The sequence below is a fragment of the Bos indicus genome, chromosome 27, assembly GCF_029378745.1.
Source record: "Bos indicus isolate NIAB-ARS_2022 breed Sahiwal x Tharparkar chromosome 27, NIAB-ARS_B.indTharparkar_mat_pri_1.0, whole genome shotgun sequence".
Taxonomy (NCBI): Eukaryota; Metazoa; Chordata; class Mammalia; order Artiodactyla; family Bovidae; genus Bos; species Bos indicus.
The window spans coordinates 10,586,822-10,606,618 of record NC_091786.1 but is presented as its reverse complement, the minus strand read 5'-3'; positions in this window follow the sequence as shown (position 1 = coordinate 10,606,618).

The window sequence follows — 19,797 nt, the reverse complement described above, 5'->3', positions numbered from 1 at the left end:
CATTTTGTCATTTTTGAGATTGCATCCAGGTGGCTCAGAGGGTAAAGCATCTGCCTGCACTGCAGGGGACCTGGGTTCGATCTCTGGGTCAGAAGATCCCCTGGAGAAGGAAATGGCAACCCATTACAGTACTCTTGCCTGTAAAATCCCATGGAGAGAGAAGCCTGGTAGACTACAGTCCATGGGATCGCAAAGAGTTGGACATGACTGAGCGACTTCACTTCATTGCATTTCGGACTCTTTTTTTTTTACCGTGATCGGTACTCCATTTCTATAAGGGATTCCTTCCCACAGTAGTAAATATAATGGTCATCTGAGTTAAATTCACCCATTCAAGTCCATTTTATTTTATTTTATTTTTTTTTTTTTTCCATTCAAGTCCATTTTAGTTTGCTGGTTCCTAGAATGTCGATGTTCACTCTTGCCATCTCCTGTTTGACCACTTCCAATTTGCCTTGATTCATGGACCTGACATTCCAGGTTCCTATGCAATATTGCTCTTTACAGCATCTGACCTTGCTTCTATTACCAGTCACATCCACAACTGGGTATTGTTTTTGCTTTGGCTTCATCCATTCATTCTTTCTGGAGTTATTTCTCCACTGATCTCCAGTAGCATATTGGGCACCTACCGACCCGGGGAGTTCCTCTTTCAGTATCCTATCATTTTGCCTTTTCATACTGTTCATGGGGTTCTCAAGGCAAGAATACTGAAGTGGTTTGCCATTCCCTTCTCCAGTGGACCACATTCTGTCAGACCTCTCCACCATGATCCATCCGTCCTGGGTGGCCCCACATGGCATGGCTTAGTATCACTGAGTTAGACAAGGCTGTGGTCTGTGTGATCAGATTGGCTAGCTTTCTGTGAGTATGGTTTCAGTGTGTCTACCCTCTGATGCCCTCTTGCAACACCTGCCGTCTTACTTGGGTTTCTCTTACCTTGGACGTGGGGTATTTCTTCATGGCTGCTTCAGCAAACTGCAGCTGCTGCTCCTTACCTTGGATGAGGGGTATCTCCTCAGGGCCGCCCCTCCTGACCTTGAACAAGAGTAGCTCCTCTTGGCCCTTCTGCGCCCACGCAGCCACCACTCCTTGGACGTGGGGTTGCTCCTCTCCACCGCCGCCCTGACCTCAGGCGTGGGGTAGCTCCTCTCGGCCGCCACCACTGACCTCGGGGCTTCCCTCATAGCTCAGTCGGTAAAGAATTTGCCTGCAATGCAGGAGACCGGGACTCAATTCCTGGGTCAGGAAAATCCCCTGGAGAAGGAAATGGAATCCACTCCAGTATTCTAGCCTGGAAAATCCCATGGACAGAGGAACCTGGTGGGCTACAGTCCATGGGGTTGAAGAGTCAGACACGACTTAGCGTTTAACCTACCACCAAGAATGTCTACTGTACACGTTAGCAATATAAAATATATCCAATAGCAAATAAATCCTGTAAAGTTTAGAACAATATAGTATAAATAGTTATCTAAAAACACAATCTACTTTAAATTAAAAAAAAAACTTAATTCATGGTTTTATTGATGTTTGGAATGATTCTGAGCTAAAGTACAGTGCTAGAAGACATAGAAGAACTTGCTTTTGTCATTCCTGGAAGGGCTCAGTATGGAATGGGCTCAATCATTTTCTACATGCAATCTTTTTGCATGAGATATAAAGTGGTTTTGAACATGTAGATAATTCATAGCACAAAAGCCTATTTGTCAGTTAAAAATTCAAAATTTTTTCCATTGAATTAAAATCTGTTTAGGTTCCTAGGACATTCCACAAAAGTCTGTTTTCACAATGTAGCTGAAATGTTGTAGAAGGCCAGTGTTTGAGGTCAAGAAATACTTGGTCTAGTCTGGTAGCAATCAAGCCTACAAGGTAAGAATCCCCGTAGTAGCTAATTATCAGGAGCAAAATTGGCATTTATCATTCACATGAGTGGGCATAAGTGAAAAAGCTCTAATAAATACAGGCAGTTTACACTCCACATGGATACTGTAGGGCTCTGAAAGCAACAGTGTGAACAGAAACAGCAGAAAGTGATCCTAGTCTTGGGAAAATATACAGTAGTTATTGCCCATTGGATATTTTTGTCCAGGTGTCAGAAACTCCCTTTTTCTAGGTTATAAATGCACCAGAAAATGAAAAAAGCTGGTAAAAATAAGCACATGGCACACTAACATGACACTTGAGAACTAAATTTTATTTCTTTTTTTTTCTTTGTAGATATTGGATCGAGAGTGATTTAAATAATACTTGCCTTTTTCTTCTTGTTATAGAGCTTATAATGTGAGTGTGAATCATTTCCACACTTGACAAATTGTCATGCTCCTTTCTATCTATGTATGGATCAGCGTAGAACATTTATCCTTTACATTTTCAATGTCGTGAAATATTTCTGAGAATTCCTTTAATGTGAAAAGTTTTGCCAGCATCTCTTCCTCTGGGATAGCATCATCTTTTTCTTATACCACTTTCCTCATTCATGTTGATCTTTGCCTTCCTGAGTTCCTCTGGCCACATGTCCAGTGTCTCTTGAATGCCAGCAGTGCCAATAATCCAGGATCAGCAATTTCTTTTATAACTCTATTTAATCCAATTAGAATTTTACTTCTGACATTATTATTTGTCATTTTTTTTGCTGCACTTTCAACTTTGTGGGTCAAATTCCCTCTTTCCATTATCAATTTTTATAAAACATATGAGGGAGACAAGGAAACGATACAACTATCATTTTTTCTGTTTGTGCATCAGCTGAATAAGGACTGTGTTATTTAACTAGACCATGACAACTGGCATTCATGCATTTGAATTATTCTAAGCAAGAACTGTCTGTAATTATTGTTTGAATATATGAAAGCTACTGATTTTGTATGTCAATTCTATATCCTGTTACTTTAGTGTTTGTTTAGCTTAAGAATTTCTCCTAAATACTTTTGAGTTTCCCAGGTAACTATTATCTGCATATAGAAGTGAAGTGAAGTGAAGTCACTCAGTCGTGTCTGACTCTTTGCGACCCCATGGACTGTAGCCTACCAGGCTCCTCCGTCCATGGGATTTTCCAGGCCAGAGCACTGGAGTAGGGTGCCATTGCCTTCTCCAGAGATATTGCTAATTTTAAACATTTCAAAAATCTCTATTGTCCGACTATGTTGGTTAAGTCCTTTAATAGAATATTAAACAGTGATAAAGAGTGAACTTTTGCTCATTTTTGACCCTAGCAAGTTTTTTCCCCATTAAAAAAGATATTGGCATAGCATCTGCTAAGGAAGAATCCATCAATTTAAATACTATTACTGTTTCATTGGAAATGAGTGACGAGTTTAATTAAGTTCCATACCTTCAGTAACTTAGCTGATCATATGGTTTCTGTCCTTTGATATTTTCATGGTGTAAGTTATGGTAAACCCTATATAATATCACACTATCCCTTTATTCCAAGAAAAAAAAAGAGCATTTTTTGTGATACATTATTTTTCACATGCTAATAAATTCTTTTGCTAATATTTATTTCAAATTTTTATTTCAACATTTCTATAATAAAATGTTCTATGATTTTATCTTCTCTCTGTAATATTTTCAGATTTAGATGTCTGTCATAGTCATATCTGCTGTATAAAGTTTAGTTAGAAGTATTTGTGACTTCAAAAGTGGAATAATTCCCCTTTGAAGTTTCTGGGTCTAGAACATCTTTGCAAAACTTCTTTCACAATTTTTTCCACATTTGCTATCATCGTTGATTTGTTTAGGATTCCCATTATTCATAGGGTCATGTTTGGTGAATTATAATTTTTTAAAAAATATTTACTTATTTGGCTGCCTAGGGTCTTAGTTACAGCATGTGGGCTTAGTTGCCCCACGGCATGTGGGATCTTTCCAGACGAGGGATTGAACCTGAGTCCTCTGCATTACAAGGCAGACTCTTCACCACTGAGCCACCAGGGAAATCCAGTGAATTATAATTTTTGTGACTATTATATATGGCAAATATGGTTCTAAATTTATTTGCTTTGAATTATAAAAGAACAGAGTCAAAAGATTTGTTGTACTTCATTTTCATTTTCTATATTTTAGTAGTTTTCTCCTTTACTATTTTTTCCTATCTTATTATGTTTATCTGTCTTTTTGGTGCTTCTAATTTCTCACTCTTTTTTTTTTTTTAATCTTTTTGTACTATTCTAACATGAAAGTTTATTCAGTTTACCTTCTTTTTCCATTTTTAAAATTGTAGTAAATACAGATAGCATACCATTTACTATCCTACCCATTAAAAATATAGAGTCCAATTGCGTTAAGTATACTCACACCGTTTCATACAACTGCCAGCACCATCCATCTTCCGAAGTCTTGTCATCTTGTAAAGCTGAAACTCTATACCCATTAAGCACTAAGTCCCCATTTCCTCATACTCCCAGCACTTGACAAGGATCATTTTACTTCCTTTCTCTATGATTTTGACAAATCTAAGTACTTTATATAAGTGGAATCTTACATTATTTATTTTTTGTGATTAGCTTGTTTCAGTAACATGATGTCTTCAAGCTTCATCCAAGGTTTTAGTATATGTCAGAATTCCCTTGCTTTTTATACCTGAATAATATCCAATTACATGTATATTATATTTCCAAATATTTTCTCCATTAGAAGTCCCATTCCCATTCCTATCCGTTGTTGATGTGAGAAAATTGCAGTGTCCAAAAACATAAGCTAATGCATTTTTTAGTGCATTTTTCTTTTAAGACTTGTTGCAAAAGTGGAGTCATATACTATTGTTATAATACTGTGTGCTGTGCTACGTTGCTTCATTTGTGTCAGACTCTTTGTGCCTTTATGGACTGTAACCTGCCAGGGTCCTCTGTCCATGGGATATTTCAGGCAATAATACTGAAGTGGGTTGCCATTTCCTTCTTCAGGGTATCTTCCCCACTTAGGAATTGAACCAGCATCTCCTGCATTGGCAGATGAGTTCTTTGTTTTTTTTTCTTTTGTGATAGCTTCTTCTTTTTTTAAGCATATTTTATTATTTTTTAAATTTAATTTAATTTATTTTTTAACTTTACAATATTGTATTGCTTTTGCCAGATGAGTTCTTTAACACTAGCACCACCTGGGAAGCCTATGATACTAGCTTTGGTAATTCAGTTCAGTTCAGTTCAGTCACTCAGTCGTGTCCAACTCTTTGTGACCCCATAAACCACAGCACACCAGGCCTCCCTGTCCATCACTAACTCCTGGAGTCCACCCAACCCATGTCCATCGAGTCGGTGATTCCATCCAATCATCTCATCCTCTGTCGTTCCCTTCTCCTCCTGCCCGTAATCTTTCCCAGCATCAGGGTCTTTTCAAATGAGTTAGCTCTTTGCCTCAGGTGGCCAGAGTACTGGAGTTTCAGTTTCCACATCAGTCCCCCCAATGAACACCCAGGACCGATCTCCTTTAGAATGGACTGGTTGGATCTCCTTGCAGTCCAAGGGCCTCTCAAGAGTCTTCTCCAACACCACAGTTCAAAAGCATCAATTCTTCAGCACTCAGCCTTCTTTATAGTCCAACTCTCACATCCATATATGACCACTGGAAAAACCATAATCTTAACTAGATGGACCTTTGTTCCCAAAGTAATGTCTCTGCTTTTTAATATGCTGTCTAGGTTGGTCATAACTTTCCTTCCAGGGAGCAAGCGTCTTTTAATTTCATGGCTGCAATCACCATCTGCAGTGATTTTGGAGCCCAGAAAATAAAGTCAGCCACTGTGTCCACTGTTTCCACATCTATTCACCATGAAGTGATGGGACTGGATGCCATGATCTTAGTTTTCTGAGTGTTGAGTTTTAAGCCAACTTTTTCACTCTCCTCTTTCACTTTCATCACTATTATAATTATATTTTATGTATATTATAATTATATTATAATACTAGCTTTTATAATTGCCCATGTATTTACTTTTCAGTTTCTGTAATTTTCAACTCCAGATTTCTTTTTTTTAATTTTTTTCTAACTTCTTATTGATATTTCAGTAAATGACAATTTTTGTGTCGTCCTCTTTTTTAAAGTATCTTTAAGATATTATTTTAAGGTCTTTGTTTAGTAGATCTGTCATCAGGTCTTTTTCAGAGACAGTTTATTTACTTTTTCTTTTGAAAGAGCTCTACTTTCTTGTTTCCTTGTATGCCTTGTGATTTTTTTTTAATGGAAAACTGGACATTTGAATCTAATAGTGCAGTGACTCTGAGAAATATCCCCTTTCTCAGAGTTTGTTGTTGTTTTTTGTTTGCTTGTTTGTTTGTTTCGTTCTTTTGATTGTTGTAAGTTGTCTCTATGATGAGGATCAGACTGATGTGTAAATGTAAAGTCTTATCAGATCTTTTCTGATCTGCTCCTTCCTTTTGGCATGAGCAATGACTTTCTAATTTTTTACTACTGTGTATGTAGCTGCTTTTGAGTGTCCTACTAGTAAATATCTGGTTCCCAAAGGAGAAAAATATAATAATGAGGAAGGGAATAAGGTTCCAGTCGTTTCAATACCTTGGAGGTCACTTTGGCCAGAGGAGGAGGGCCATGCAACAGTGGAGGAAAGTGCAATAACAATGGCCCTCTCTGATTAGAAGCAGCACTCCGTGGCTAGAGCACAGATTCCCCATATTTGGAGGACAGGGTCCTTTCTGCCTACTTTGGCTGTGTCAGCTGTTTGTAAACTGGTCCATGAATGGTACACAGCTGTCTGTCACAGGACTGAGGGGCGGAGGATGATGCACATCTGTGCAAGAGCTGCAGTTGACCAGACTTAATAGTAGTTTACTTTCCAATGCTTCTCCTGGAAGTTATGAGCCTTCAACAGCTCCAGAGTTCCAAAATAGTTGCTTTAGACAGATTCTGTCAATGCAATTGCTAATGGAGCTTCCTATTCTACCATCTTCCCAGAATCCTCTAGCCAAAGTTATCTTTTAAATAGAATGTAAAATATCAACTAGTATGTGTGTTTAATACACAATTCTTTGTATTATGTGTATTTTATGAGGTTTTATGTATAAACCTCATAAAATATCATGACTTTGAAAAATTTTGTAGGTAATTGATGCTTGGTTGTATATGGATTATTTGTACATTTTTGAACAGTTAGGTTATAGTGTTAGATTGGAAAACTATTGTTCCTGGTAGTTAGAAGATTATGGGTGAGAATGGTTCTGTTCCCTAATGTCATTCTATATTATCAACCAGGTGGGTCCTCCTGTGTTATTGTGGAGAAAAAAAATAATTATTTTCAAAAGTAATTCTGTGATGTTATTCATCCCGGGACCCTATAAAGGATTGTGCATTATAATTGCACAAAATTGCAAATAAACACCTGCAGCTACTCAAAAGGAGGTGCCCCTGAGGATCCCTAAAGCGAATTTCTTTAATGCTACATACCTCATATTTTAAATTAACTCAACCCAAACATATCCTTTAAATTTGGCAAAAATAAGTTTCTTTTGTGTATCGTTTCCAGTATAGAAAGTATACTAACTGTAGTGTGGAACCAAGGTGGTTTGATAAATATATATATACAGATTTCTAAAACGGGGTCAATTATGTGATTTGTAGACATGAAATGAGATTAATAGAATTGACGGAAAGCTGATGTTAAAAAACACCATTGTTTGATTTAAAATGCTGTAAAACATTTGAAAACACCATCACCTGCCAGTTTACTGGATGGGCAATGATTACAAACAAAGATGGTTTCTGCTTTTGGGGGAAAACATTTTCAGTTGTTTGCTAGGTTTTCTTTGCTTCTTACTCTTTCTGGGTAGGGCAATAAAATTCTATAACATTCTACTGTCTTGCAAAATAACTTTAGCACATATTTTGTATGCTTATCCAAATAATTATTTCATATAATTATGGTGATGATGGTGATGGTTAATTTTGAAAATGAAGAAATGGTTGTTGACTTGTTGACTTTCTCAAGGTCATCCTTAATATATAAACATTACCAACCTAATTATATAAACACTAGTTCCCGTCATCAGTAAAATTGCAAACTAATACTTAGGGCATGAAGAGAAAATATACAATTCTGAAGAACTAATGAGTCTATTAACATTGAGTTTTGCCTGTGAGACAAAAGGCCAAGCTTGTTTGTCAGCAGTCTCTGCCACAGTTCCTAAATGAATAACAACCATCAGCATCATCACCTTTGAGTGCAAATAACCATAATGTGCGTATAGCGTTCTCAAGTGTTGCCAGAGTCACAATCAGACCTCCCCCTGGATATGTAAATACGTAGAAGTGAAAAGAAAGTCTCTCCCTGAAGAATTGAAACACTTTGCAGATAACCAAGGCAGGTGTGCCCAAGCTCTTAGAGTTCTTCTCACTGTGAAATTCTATCACCTTACTCCATTCTCCTATGGCTTTTTCTTAAGCTCACATATCTCTGTTGCAAGTCAGCATAGCTTGTCCAGTAGCTATCACTGCAGCAATCAGTGTCCATGTTTTATTGCTTTAGGTTGTATTTCCTTGCAATCATTATCTCTAATTTCAACCTTCAGAAAAATCTTTCAGGTCTCTTGACAGAACATATATGTTGAAATTAACTGAGGAATAGCAAAATAAAATCCAAACCTGCTCATCTCAGGGCAATGTATGATTATATGGCAAAAGTGAATTAAAAGAGTCAATGAATCACATCGTGATAGAAGAACATATAATACACAGGTTTCATTTTTCAATAAATTCGTGTATTCATACAGATGATATTTTTATCATACTAGTATTCATTACCAATTTGAGGGACAGTCATTAAAATGATATAAATGATTTCTTTTATGAATTGTAGTTAAAAAAGTATGGGCAAGTCATTTCTTAGAGATGTTGGCTCCTCAAGTTAGAACTGGCAGGTATCTGTGCTGAGGCCTTGATGGGCCCAGTCATCAGTGTTCCAAGAGTGGAAATTTTTTCATCTGTGACCATGGAGTTAAAGTGTTTAGGCACTGACTTAAACAAAAATGTACACATATCTTTCTAGCTCCAGCTACATCCTCTGTTCATCTCCATCTCTATCTATTTGTATATCACAACATGAAATTTAAATCTACAACAGGTGTCTAAATTTCATGGATCAAGGTTCCCTATTCCAAGGTATCAGGGATACTCCTACCCAGTAGCAAAGTGCCTGAATGGCCAAATCAGAAATTAGACTATTTAGTAGGCATGGGGACAGTAATAGAAGTAGCATAAATTTGATATACACTTAATTGAGGCCATGAGAAGCAAAATAAATCATTCTGTCTGCTAAGTATGAAATCCTCCTGTTTTTCAGCATCCTCCCATCTTCCCTAAATAGTGCTATGTAAGCACAATAGGCAACAGGCTCCTATTCCTAGATTCACAAAGAAATCTTTCTTTATAAATACTTTCCTGCAGTCATATTAACATTAATGAATCAGCTATAGGTATGACTTTTTTCACATAAATCAGCTATCAGATATGCCTAAGATGTTGATTCCATTCACATGTTTCCTAATTTCTCCCTGATTTTTATACTCATGCATCATGGTTTGATATGTTCTAGTTCTATATTCTAAGGTCTCTTTGTCTTTTCAATTCTGTATTTCTAGTTAAGAAGTAAAAATTCTTGTAGATTAACCAGGCTGTATTTGGAATTCAGAGATCAAATTTGGCTTCGAGAGATCATGTTTATGCTTACCTTGGTTTTACATGTTAGCTCTGTAATGAAAAGAGAGAAATAACATGGATAAATTTAAACTACAATATGTTAAAAAGCAGTGTCCATGACATATTTTCAGGGGTAGCCTTGTGTGAAGTGTTGGACTATGTGATGAAAGGTTTGCAAAACTGACTGAGGTTTTCCCTCTGTATGCCTTTTGCATTAGGTGTCTTGGGAGCACCTCCTGCAGCAGGTGGAATCTATTTCCCGTGGTCTTGACTAGAGCTCACCATGCTTTGGTGAAAAGGACATTGTTCCAATTCTGAGCCTAGGCCTCCAGAAGCTTTTCACAGTTTTGCTCTCCCTTCTAAAAACTTGCCCATTCACCATGTAAAAAATCCCGGACCCTTCTGCTGGATTATGAAGGACCTGTGGCCCAATGGTTCTCGTTTTTCTAGCTGACAACTGTCCAGACCCCATAGCATAGCTGCTTTACTGACAGGCTGTGGGGTAGATGCATGAACGAACTCACCTGAGGATGAAAGAACTGTCTACCTGAACTCAGCCAAAATTGCTGACTCACAGAATCATGAGCCAGATAAATAGTTGCTGTTTCAAGCCACCAAGATTTGCACTGTTTGTTATTGTCGTGGGTTGATTTGTGCTCCCCACAGACAAGTTTGTACATTGACATTCTAATCTCTGATAACTCCATGTGTGACCTTATTTAGAAATACAGTCACTGAAGCTACAATTAGTTAAGGTTGGATGTGGTCCTGCTGGAGAAGGAAATGGCAACCCACTCCAATATTCTTGCCTGGAGAATCCCATGGACAGAGGAGCCTGGCAGGCCATGGTCCATAGGGTCACAGAGAATTGGGCAAGACTGAAGCGACTAAGCATGCACGTGCTCCTGCTAGAGTTGGATGGGCCCCAGTCCAATAATCCAGTATGACTTGTGTACTTAAAAAAAGGGAAATGTGGACACAGACATGTACATGGTCAGAACACCATGGGAAGATTAAGGCAGAGATAGGGGTGATGCTTCTTCAAGCCAAGGGACACCAAAAACTGGGGAGCACATGACCAGAAGCCAGGAGAGAGGCCCTGAACAGCTTCTCTCTGGGAGTCCTCAGAAAGAGTCAAACCTGCCAATATTTTCATCTTGAGCTTCTAGCCTTCAGAACTGAGGCAATTAATTCCTATTGTTTAAGCTGCTTGGCTTACGTTATTTGTTATGGCATCTTTAGCAAACTAATACAATTATGCAGCCAAGGATAACTAATCTAAGCCACACACTTGTTTATTAGGAAATATAGGATAAGAACTTTGTTTTAAAGTGTTTGCATATATTCTAACATCCAATCCTATTCAGAAAATTTAAAAATATCTTGGGCTATCTTGTATTGCTGGTGAAAAACAAGTCATGAGGGCCGTATATTTGCCATTATTTAGAGAAGAAGGGATTGACTGGATGTGTCAGGCAAGTCATGAAAAATGAATGGGAATGGAAGAAATTGTAGAAATAAAGTTTCAAGAACTCAAATGAAAGGATGTTTATGGAAAAATGCATGTGTCAAATCAGCTGAGTTTAGAAGTAGATCATTTTATGACAATTAAAAAGAATGAATACGATATAGATAGATTTAGACATGGGTTTGAGCAGACTCCTAGAGACAGTGAAGGACAGAGAACCCTAGTGCGCTACAGTCTATGGGGTCACAAAGAGTTGGATATGACTTAGCGACTGAACAGCAGCAAGGTAGATTAGAAGGGGTCAAGGTCCCATAAAGCCTAATTACACCATTCAGATGTAATTTAAGAATAAACAAGCTTTATCGAACTTCAATGCATGGCAAATTCATACCAAAAATTTCAAGTTCTGGGTAAAAATGCATGGGACTGTTAGAGATTTCAAGAAGAATGACTACTTGGAAGCGTCTCACCATATTCTTACTGATGAAGTCCTGAGTACTTATGAAAGTCAATAACTTATGAAAAGGAAAGACTGATGTAAATATTCATCAAGAAAAATTGTTGCAAGGCTTAGTAAATGCTAAATGTGTTTTAATTCTGGGCACGTGATTTAATTTTGCCAAACTGATTTTTTTTGAAAAAATGGAGTTGGACACCACTGAGCAACACACACACACACACACTGTATATCTTTAAATTTAACTGTTCCTGTTTTTGCCAGGCAGAATTCAGGAGGTTAAATATATAAATGCTACAGAAGAGTTCATGTAGAAATCAGCACTAGAATTTAGATTGCCTCGGATCACATGTGCATGTCCAAGCAAAATGGTGCCCTGAGCAGCTGGGCATGTTTTCATATGTTATAAACTGGTGGACCCACTTGCATTGTTCATGAGAATTCTAAATACCTTGATATAAATAGATATTTATTGTCATAACCTGGAGAATGATGCATATATTGCCAATCAGGAAAGTAGGTTTACATAAATCAGTAATTACCTTTTGTAATATAGAAACTAGTTGAAACAGCTGTTTATTTTGCATGTCTCTCAAAGTTGGAAGTCACATATTATTTTCTATTTTACTTTGATTTTACCTATTCTGAAGTATACTTTCCTTTAAAAAAAAAAAACAAAAAACTTCTGCAACTTTCTAATGTTAATTTGAATATAGGATAAGGAGGGATTGGGGGCAGGAGGAGGAGGGGATGACAGAGGATGAGATGGCTGGATGGCATCACTGACTCAATGGACATGAGTTTGAGTGAACTCCGGGAGTTGGTGATGGACAGGGAGGCCTGGCGTGCTATGATTCATGGGGTCGCAAAGAGTCAGACAGGACTGAGCAACTGAACTGAACTAAACTGAAGTGAATACAATCCTAAAGAATTCTTTCAATTTAATTTTAAAAATCAGCTAGTATACTCATGTTTTGCAGTAACAAATGTTCTGGCAGAATCTTAATTTTACATCATCAGTGTAGTTCAAAAGTGGTTTGGATTTTGCTGTACCTACTTTCCTCAGTAGTAATGAATGATGAACAAAAAGATATACAGCACAGCTGGAGAAACCAGTCATCTTGTTCAAATAAATTGACTTCAAGAAAATGCATGAATACTCCATAAAACTATATTCTGAGAATTCCAAATGGTGTAATTCTCTCAGAAATAAAAGCTTAAGTGTTAAGAAAGTAGAGATTTCCAGAGAAAGAAGAAAGAGTACAAAACAGTACTGTATGTATATGTAGGATCAGTGGAAAAGATGAAATCATGTTTTAGAAACAGAATATGCTTCTAAATATTATGGAAAGAAAATATGAAATTATTCATACAGTATAAATTTTAAGACAAAAAGGTTTATGCTATCAAAGTTTTCTAGAGTCTAGTTCTCATACATTAGAACCTAGAAGAATATAGGTACATGCATCAATGTTCTATCAAAAACTAATTTGTGGGAAATATATATATATACACACAATATAAAATAAAGCTGTATAAGATATACATCTATTAGTGATGATCTTTTAGGATTCTTTTTAAATTGCAAAGCCCCAAAACAAACCTTTAATTGAATCAGAAGATGAATAAAGAACATGGATGTGTTTATTATACATAACGGATGCTTTCTGTTTTTAACAGCTGTTGTGTAAGTTTTAAAATGCTCCAGAATATTATCGACCCATGTCATTTGTTATCACTGGTGCTGAATTCTTTCTCGTGATTCACACATACTGCGTGCTCTCAAAGAAAGGAATTCATAGCAAATCATTTATCCTTTACTTGTTGTATATACCAGTCTCTAATGGAAGGCTAAATTTATGGTTAATAAGCTATGCATAAAAATGTTTAAGTGTAACAGTTTCTTTTCTAAATAAGGAGGAAATAAAAATTGAACTGTAGAAATCACAACAACTATAGATTTTAGTTTAAATCAGATATATTCATCATAGTACCCTAAATAATATGAAAAATATTCTGATGGATATTCATGAACATGCTTTGAAAACAACTGATTTTCTGTAGAATTTATGGGAGTTTATGGAAATATGATGAAATGTTTCATCCCTTTGTTGGAAGGTATGTGATCCTTACAAGTTTCTTTCACTGACTTGTAGAAACAAGCATTTAAATGGGGCCTGTATCTGGGAAGATGTTAAACAAAGGTTGTGCCAATCAGATACAAAAAAAAAAAAAAAAAATGTAACATGATGATCAAGTGAACCTTATAATTTTGGTATCAAGGATATAATTACAAGTATCTCATTTCTGTCATATTCTATCTTTGACAAGTTTATTATGAATTAAGAGATTATATCTGAATGTGTAAAAATACAACAGAAATTGTGGGTGTTATGTTTTTATTGATATGAGAGAGGAAAACTAAGGTATTTGTGTCTTGATAGGATCCCTGTGCCTAGCCCTAAGTTTAAATACCTAAGTGATACAGAGAAGGGTTGATATGTCATGTCTATAAGAAAATTTGGAAAAGCAGTTCAATTTCAAATGAGTTAAGCCACTAATTATCAACCGATTTTTCTTTTTAATAAGTTTAATATCTGTTTCCACTCTGTCCCTAAAAAAACAAAACAAAACAGGTTTTACAAATGTAGATACAGATCAAAGCAGCAAGAACCTGCGGTTTAATATTCATGTTATTTTTACTTTATTGTTTTGTATCAAAGTCTCATTGCCAAGTCATGCAGAGCACTGGGGTCATTAAGCTTACAATTGACAAAATGAAAAAGAAATCTGGAAAATAGCTTCAGTTTCCAAGTGGCTTTGGCAAAAGAAACCTGGATAATTTGTGGTATTTGGTGCCAGTAACATTTTAAAGCTGGATTCATATCAAGACCATTAAGCATCTTTCATAAAAAAATGAAGAAAAACTGATCCTCTCCCCTTTCTTTCTGTACTGGAGCTTTCAGAGCTTGACTTTCAGAGCTGCCAACTTGGATGTCAAAACATTCAGCTGAACGTTCCTCTATTACTAGAGTCTCCAACATGTGTTAAAATTTGGCTGAATTAGAAATATGCCAACAGTTAAACATCTTGAGTCCTTTTCATACTGAGTTCCTGGCATTTAATTGTGGTGGCTCCGTCACTTACCAGTCTCTAGCCATGACTATAGGAATTTTCATTTGTCAACATTTTGCAATTCTGTGTTGTACACATTTAATTCATTAGCTTATTGGTTGTTTCATTCTTTTTTCTAAGCCTGTAAATGCCAGAAGGACATATGGATAGTTCTGTGGGAAACAATCACCTTTTCTCTGGTGAGTAGATATATTTGTTTTAGAATAAAACAAACCATAGCTACTGGTTTTTAACTCATAATTATTTTTCCTTGGGGTACCTTCCTGTGAAATGCTATCATTTTGTCCAGGTTCAAACTTTGAAGAGAATCTGATCCTCTCCAATTACTATTCTTTTGCAAAAGAAAAGCTCTCAAGATGATAGCAAGGGATGAATCACCATAACATTTAAAATTCCATTAAAAATGCTTATTAATGGAATTTAAACAGTTCTTTCATGAAAAATAAGATTGAAACATAACAATGCATTTTGCCTTAAGTAACATTTTATCATGTCACCTAATTTTTTCATATGTATATGGAATCAACATTATTGTAAGTACCCTGAGGACAGCTCTTTTTCCAGTTCAGTCGCTCTATGGTGTCCGACTCTTTGAGAATGGACTGCAACATCCAGGCTTCCCTCTCTGCCTAGAGCTTACTCAAACTCATGTCCATAGAGTCGGTGATGCCATCCAACCATCTCAAATAACAAATAGTACTAGGTATAATGTGAGCACATCATGCTCAAAAAGTATCTTCCAGTTAGTTGGGTAGGTTAGTTTTTAACTTTGAGGGATAAAACCGTTACATATCTATATTACAAAAGGAAAATAATTAAAAATTATAAATCTGTAACTAATTTCATAGCTAGGTGTAATAGCTGTGAAATATGTAAGAATACATTTTATTTCTTCCTGTTCTTTTATTGCAGTAAGTGTAAAAATTTAACTTAGTGATAATATAAAAAATATTTGACTTGTTTTTCCACAAAACATATATGGATTTCAGGAAAAAACAGTTGGAAGTTGAACATGTATTAATATTAATGAAATTTTTTAAAGTGTCAAAGTCAATCAGAGAATCAGAATAACTTGAGTTTAAATTATGATTTTTTTTCACATAGGAACATCATTGCTTACTATATACCTTGTTACAGACTTCCCTGGTGACTCAGTTGCAAAGACCTGCCAGCATGCAGGAGACACAGGTTCAATCCCTGGGTCAGTAAGATACTGTGGAGAAGGGCATGGTAACCCAATCCAGTATTCTTGGCAAGGAAATCCCTGGATAGAGGAGCCTGGCAGGCTATAGTCCATAGTGTCAACTGAAATGACTAAGCACACTTATCTTGCTGTAAGAAGTTATTCAAAAGTTTCTAAGCTTCTTCCATGCCTCTCGTTATTTTTTAAGGTAATTTAGTAAGTATCTATTTCTGCTTTATTGACTATGCCAAAGCCTTTGACTGTGTGGATCACAATAAACTGTGGGAAATTCTGAAGGAGATGGGAATACCAGACCACCTGACCTGCCTCTTGAGAAACCTATATGCAGGTCAGGAAGCAACAGTTAGAACTGGACATGGAACAACAGACTGGTTCCAAATAGGAAAAGGAGTACGTCAAGGCTGTAGATTGTCACCCTACTTGTTTAACTTACATGCACAGTACATCATGAGAAATGCTGGGCTGGAAGAAGCACAAGCTGGAATCAAGATTGCTGGGAGAAATATCAGTAACTTCAGATATGCAGATGGCACCACCCTTATGGCAGAAAGTGAAGAGGAACTCAAAAGCCTCTTGATGAAAGTGGAAGTGGAGAGTGAAAAAGTTGGCTTAAAGCTCAACATTCAGAAAACGAAGATCATGGCATCCGGTCCCATCACTTCATGGGAAATAAATGGGGAAACAGTGGAAACACTGTCAGACTTTATTTTTTTGGGTTCCAAAATCACTGCAGATGGTGACTGCAGCCATGAAATTAAAAGACACTAAGTCCTTGGAAGGAAAGTTATGTCCAACCTAGATAGCATATTCAAAAGCAGAGACATTACTTTGCCAACAAAGGTCCGTCTAGTCAAGGCTATCGTATTTCCTGTGGTCGTGTATGGACGTGTGAGTTGGACTGTGAAGAAGGCTGAGCGCCAAAGAATTGATGTTTTTGAAGTGTGGTGTTGGAGAAGACTCTTGAGAGTCCCTTGGACTGCAAGGAGATCCAACCAGTCCATTCTGAAGGAGATCAGCCCTGGGATTTCTTTGGAAGGAATGATGCTAAAGCTGAAACTCCAGTACTTTGGCCACCTCATGTGAAGAGTTGACTCATTGGAAAAGACTCTGATGCTGGGAGGGATTGGGGGAAGGAGGAAAAGGGGACGGCAGAGGATGAAATGGCTGGATGGCATCATTGACTCGATGGACGTGAGTCTGAGTGAACTCCGGGTGTTGGTGATGGACAGGGAGGCCTGGCGTGCTGCGATTCATGGGGTCGCAAAGAGTCGGACAGGACTGAGCGACTGAACTGAACTGAACTGAGTAAGTGATTGACATAATAATTGGCAACATATACTTTGAGGACTTCCCAGGTGGTGCTAGTGGTAAAGAATCCACCTGCCAATGAAGGAGACACAAGAGATAAATGTTTGATCTCTGGGTTACGAAGAACTCTGAGTAGGAAGTGGCAACCCACTCCAGTATTCTTGCCTGGGAAATCCCACAGACAGAGAAGTCTGGTGGGCTATAGTCCATAAGATTGCAAAGAGTGGAACACGACTGAGCACAACAACAAAGAATTTATTCCCCTCCTTGAGTTAGTCTATAAGCAATAGTTTGAAGAGCACAATAGACCTCTTAGTGTTAAAAGATAATTTAAAACAATACTATTATGTTTGAGACACTAAAATACTCTTGAAATTTTCACTTTATTTAAATTAAAAACAGGAAATTCTGGGTAGGTAAAATAATCAGTACTGAAAAAAAAAAGAAAGCTTAAACAGTTTAACTTAAAACAAGGATCAATATTTTATAGGAGATGATATAACAATGGCTGCTATGTTTTATATCTGGAAATAAAGCTAAAAATTATAAGGAAAAAATTAATCTTTTTTAACAATAATTTGTGTACCTCAAATGGTAACTTAAAAATTATTCAAGAGGAGATGATTCACATAACCTCAAGATACAATTGCAATGAAATTATTACTGGAATATTTTAATTCATGTTTTACTTTCAATGTGAGCATAAAGGTTGCCATTTTTCAAAAAGGATCTTGAAAGCTTTGATCAATTTTTCCAAGTTTAGCTTAACTTTGATATGTATGTTATTGTCTTATAGGCATCATCCATTTTTTTTTCCTTTAATTGTTAACTGGTCTCACTCTGCTAGATAAATATTCATTGTCAATGGCTTAAAGTTCTTTTAACACCTTCTTTAGGACTTCTTTTGCCTTTAGGGACCTAGGTTTTTTTTTTAATTAAATTCAAAATTTGTATTTGAAATATGTTAATTATATTTTCCATTGCCATGAGAGAGAGAGTGGTAACTCTATTGGTATCAAATGGTGCATGATTGCATTAGTCAAGACTTTCCAGGGAAATAGGACTGACAGGATATCTATATCTGTCTGTCTATCTCTCTGTCTATCTAGAGAGGTTTATTGTAGGAATTGGCTCATATAATACTGAAGGGCAAGAAGCCACCCAATTGGCTGTGTTGAAGATGGAGAACAGTGAAAGTCAGTGGTATAATTCAGTCTGAGAAACAGGACAGGTCCGTGGTATACATCCTAATCTGAGTCTGAAGGCCAGAAAACCAGGAATGCTGATGTCAGAGGCCAGGAAAGGATGCACATGCTATTTCAGAGAGAGAGCAAATTCCTCCCTCCTCTGCCTCTGTTGTATCCAGGCTCTCACCAGATTGGGTGATGTCCATTCTCATTGGGGAGATCATCTGCTCTAATCAGCCAGGGATTCAAGTGCTAATCTCCTCTGCAAAGACCCTTGCAGGCACACCCAGAGATAATGTTTTACCAGCTTTCTGGACAGCCTTTGGCCCAGTCAAGTTGACATATAGAATTAGCCATCACCTTGATGCTTGAATAATGACTGATATTACTAATTTATTAGTAGAAATGATTTGGTTAAGGCAATTCTTTTTTCTTACGTAAAATTTATAACTGGGGAGACCCAAATATTGTATAACAAGGGACACTTTTACTACTCAATTATAGCCAACACTACAAGTTATAACTTGTAGTATATACTGCAAACACTGACGAGTTATTTCAGCTTTGATTTAAACTGCCCCGGGAACACTGAAGAATTAAAAATTCATGAAATTCTTATAAAAGTTAGATCTTTACCAACGTATACTTAATTTTATACTAGGATGAAAATCTTTATAACGAAATCTTAAACTTTAGCTTGTTTTGAACACAACAATGTATTTTACTTATTAAATAGTATTCAGCTCACTTAAAATTTTATTTTTACTTAAAGCGAGTACTCAAATAGGTGGCACTCTGATCAGTGGACAGTAAATAACTTCTTAAAACAAGGATGGACATTTCACCCATACAGAACCAAGAATGGAGAGCTTCTATTCCAATGCCTGTTTGATGTCATTTACTACCTCTGCCCTAAACTTTTTATGGTTTCCCATCTGCCTACCAAGATGTACCCCATCCTTACTCACACCCCACTGCTATCTAACCTCCTGTCCAGTTACTTCCCTCCTCTTTTATGACCCCCAGTTCAAGGAATTTTCTTGTTAACTCCCAAATATGCCTGCAAGCTCCTCCTACAGGGATGGAATTCTGGCAGCTTCCTCTGCCTAAAATATTCTTCCCACAAAATAGGCAGGTGTCTCACCTACTTCCTTCCATTTCTACAAAAGTAACACCTCACTGAGAACTTAGCTGCCCACCTTACTTAAGAATGCAAAAGCTACCCCTTTACTTCATCTTTTGTTTTATTTTTCTCCACAGCACATGTCACTTTTAATATGCTTTTTGCTATATATCTCTTTTTTTTCTCAGCAGTCTGTTTTGTGGAAACAACATATATATATAAAACATATATACAGAGTATATTACAAGCTCTATAAGGGAGCAATTT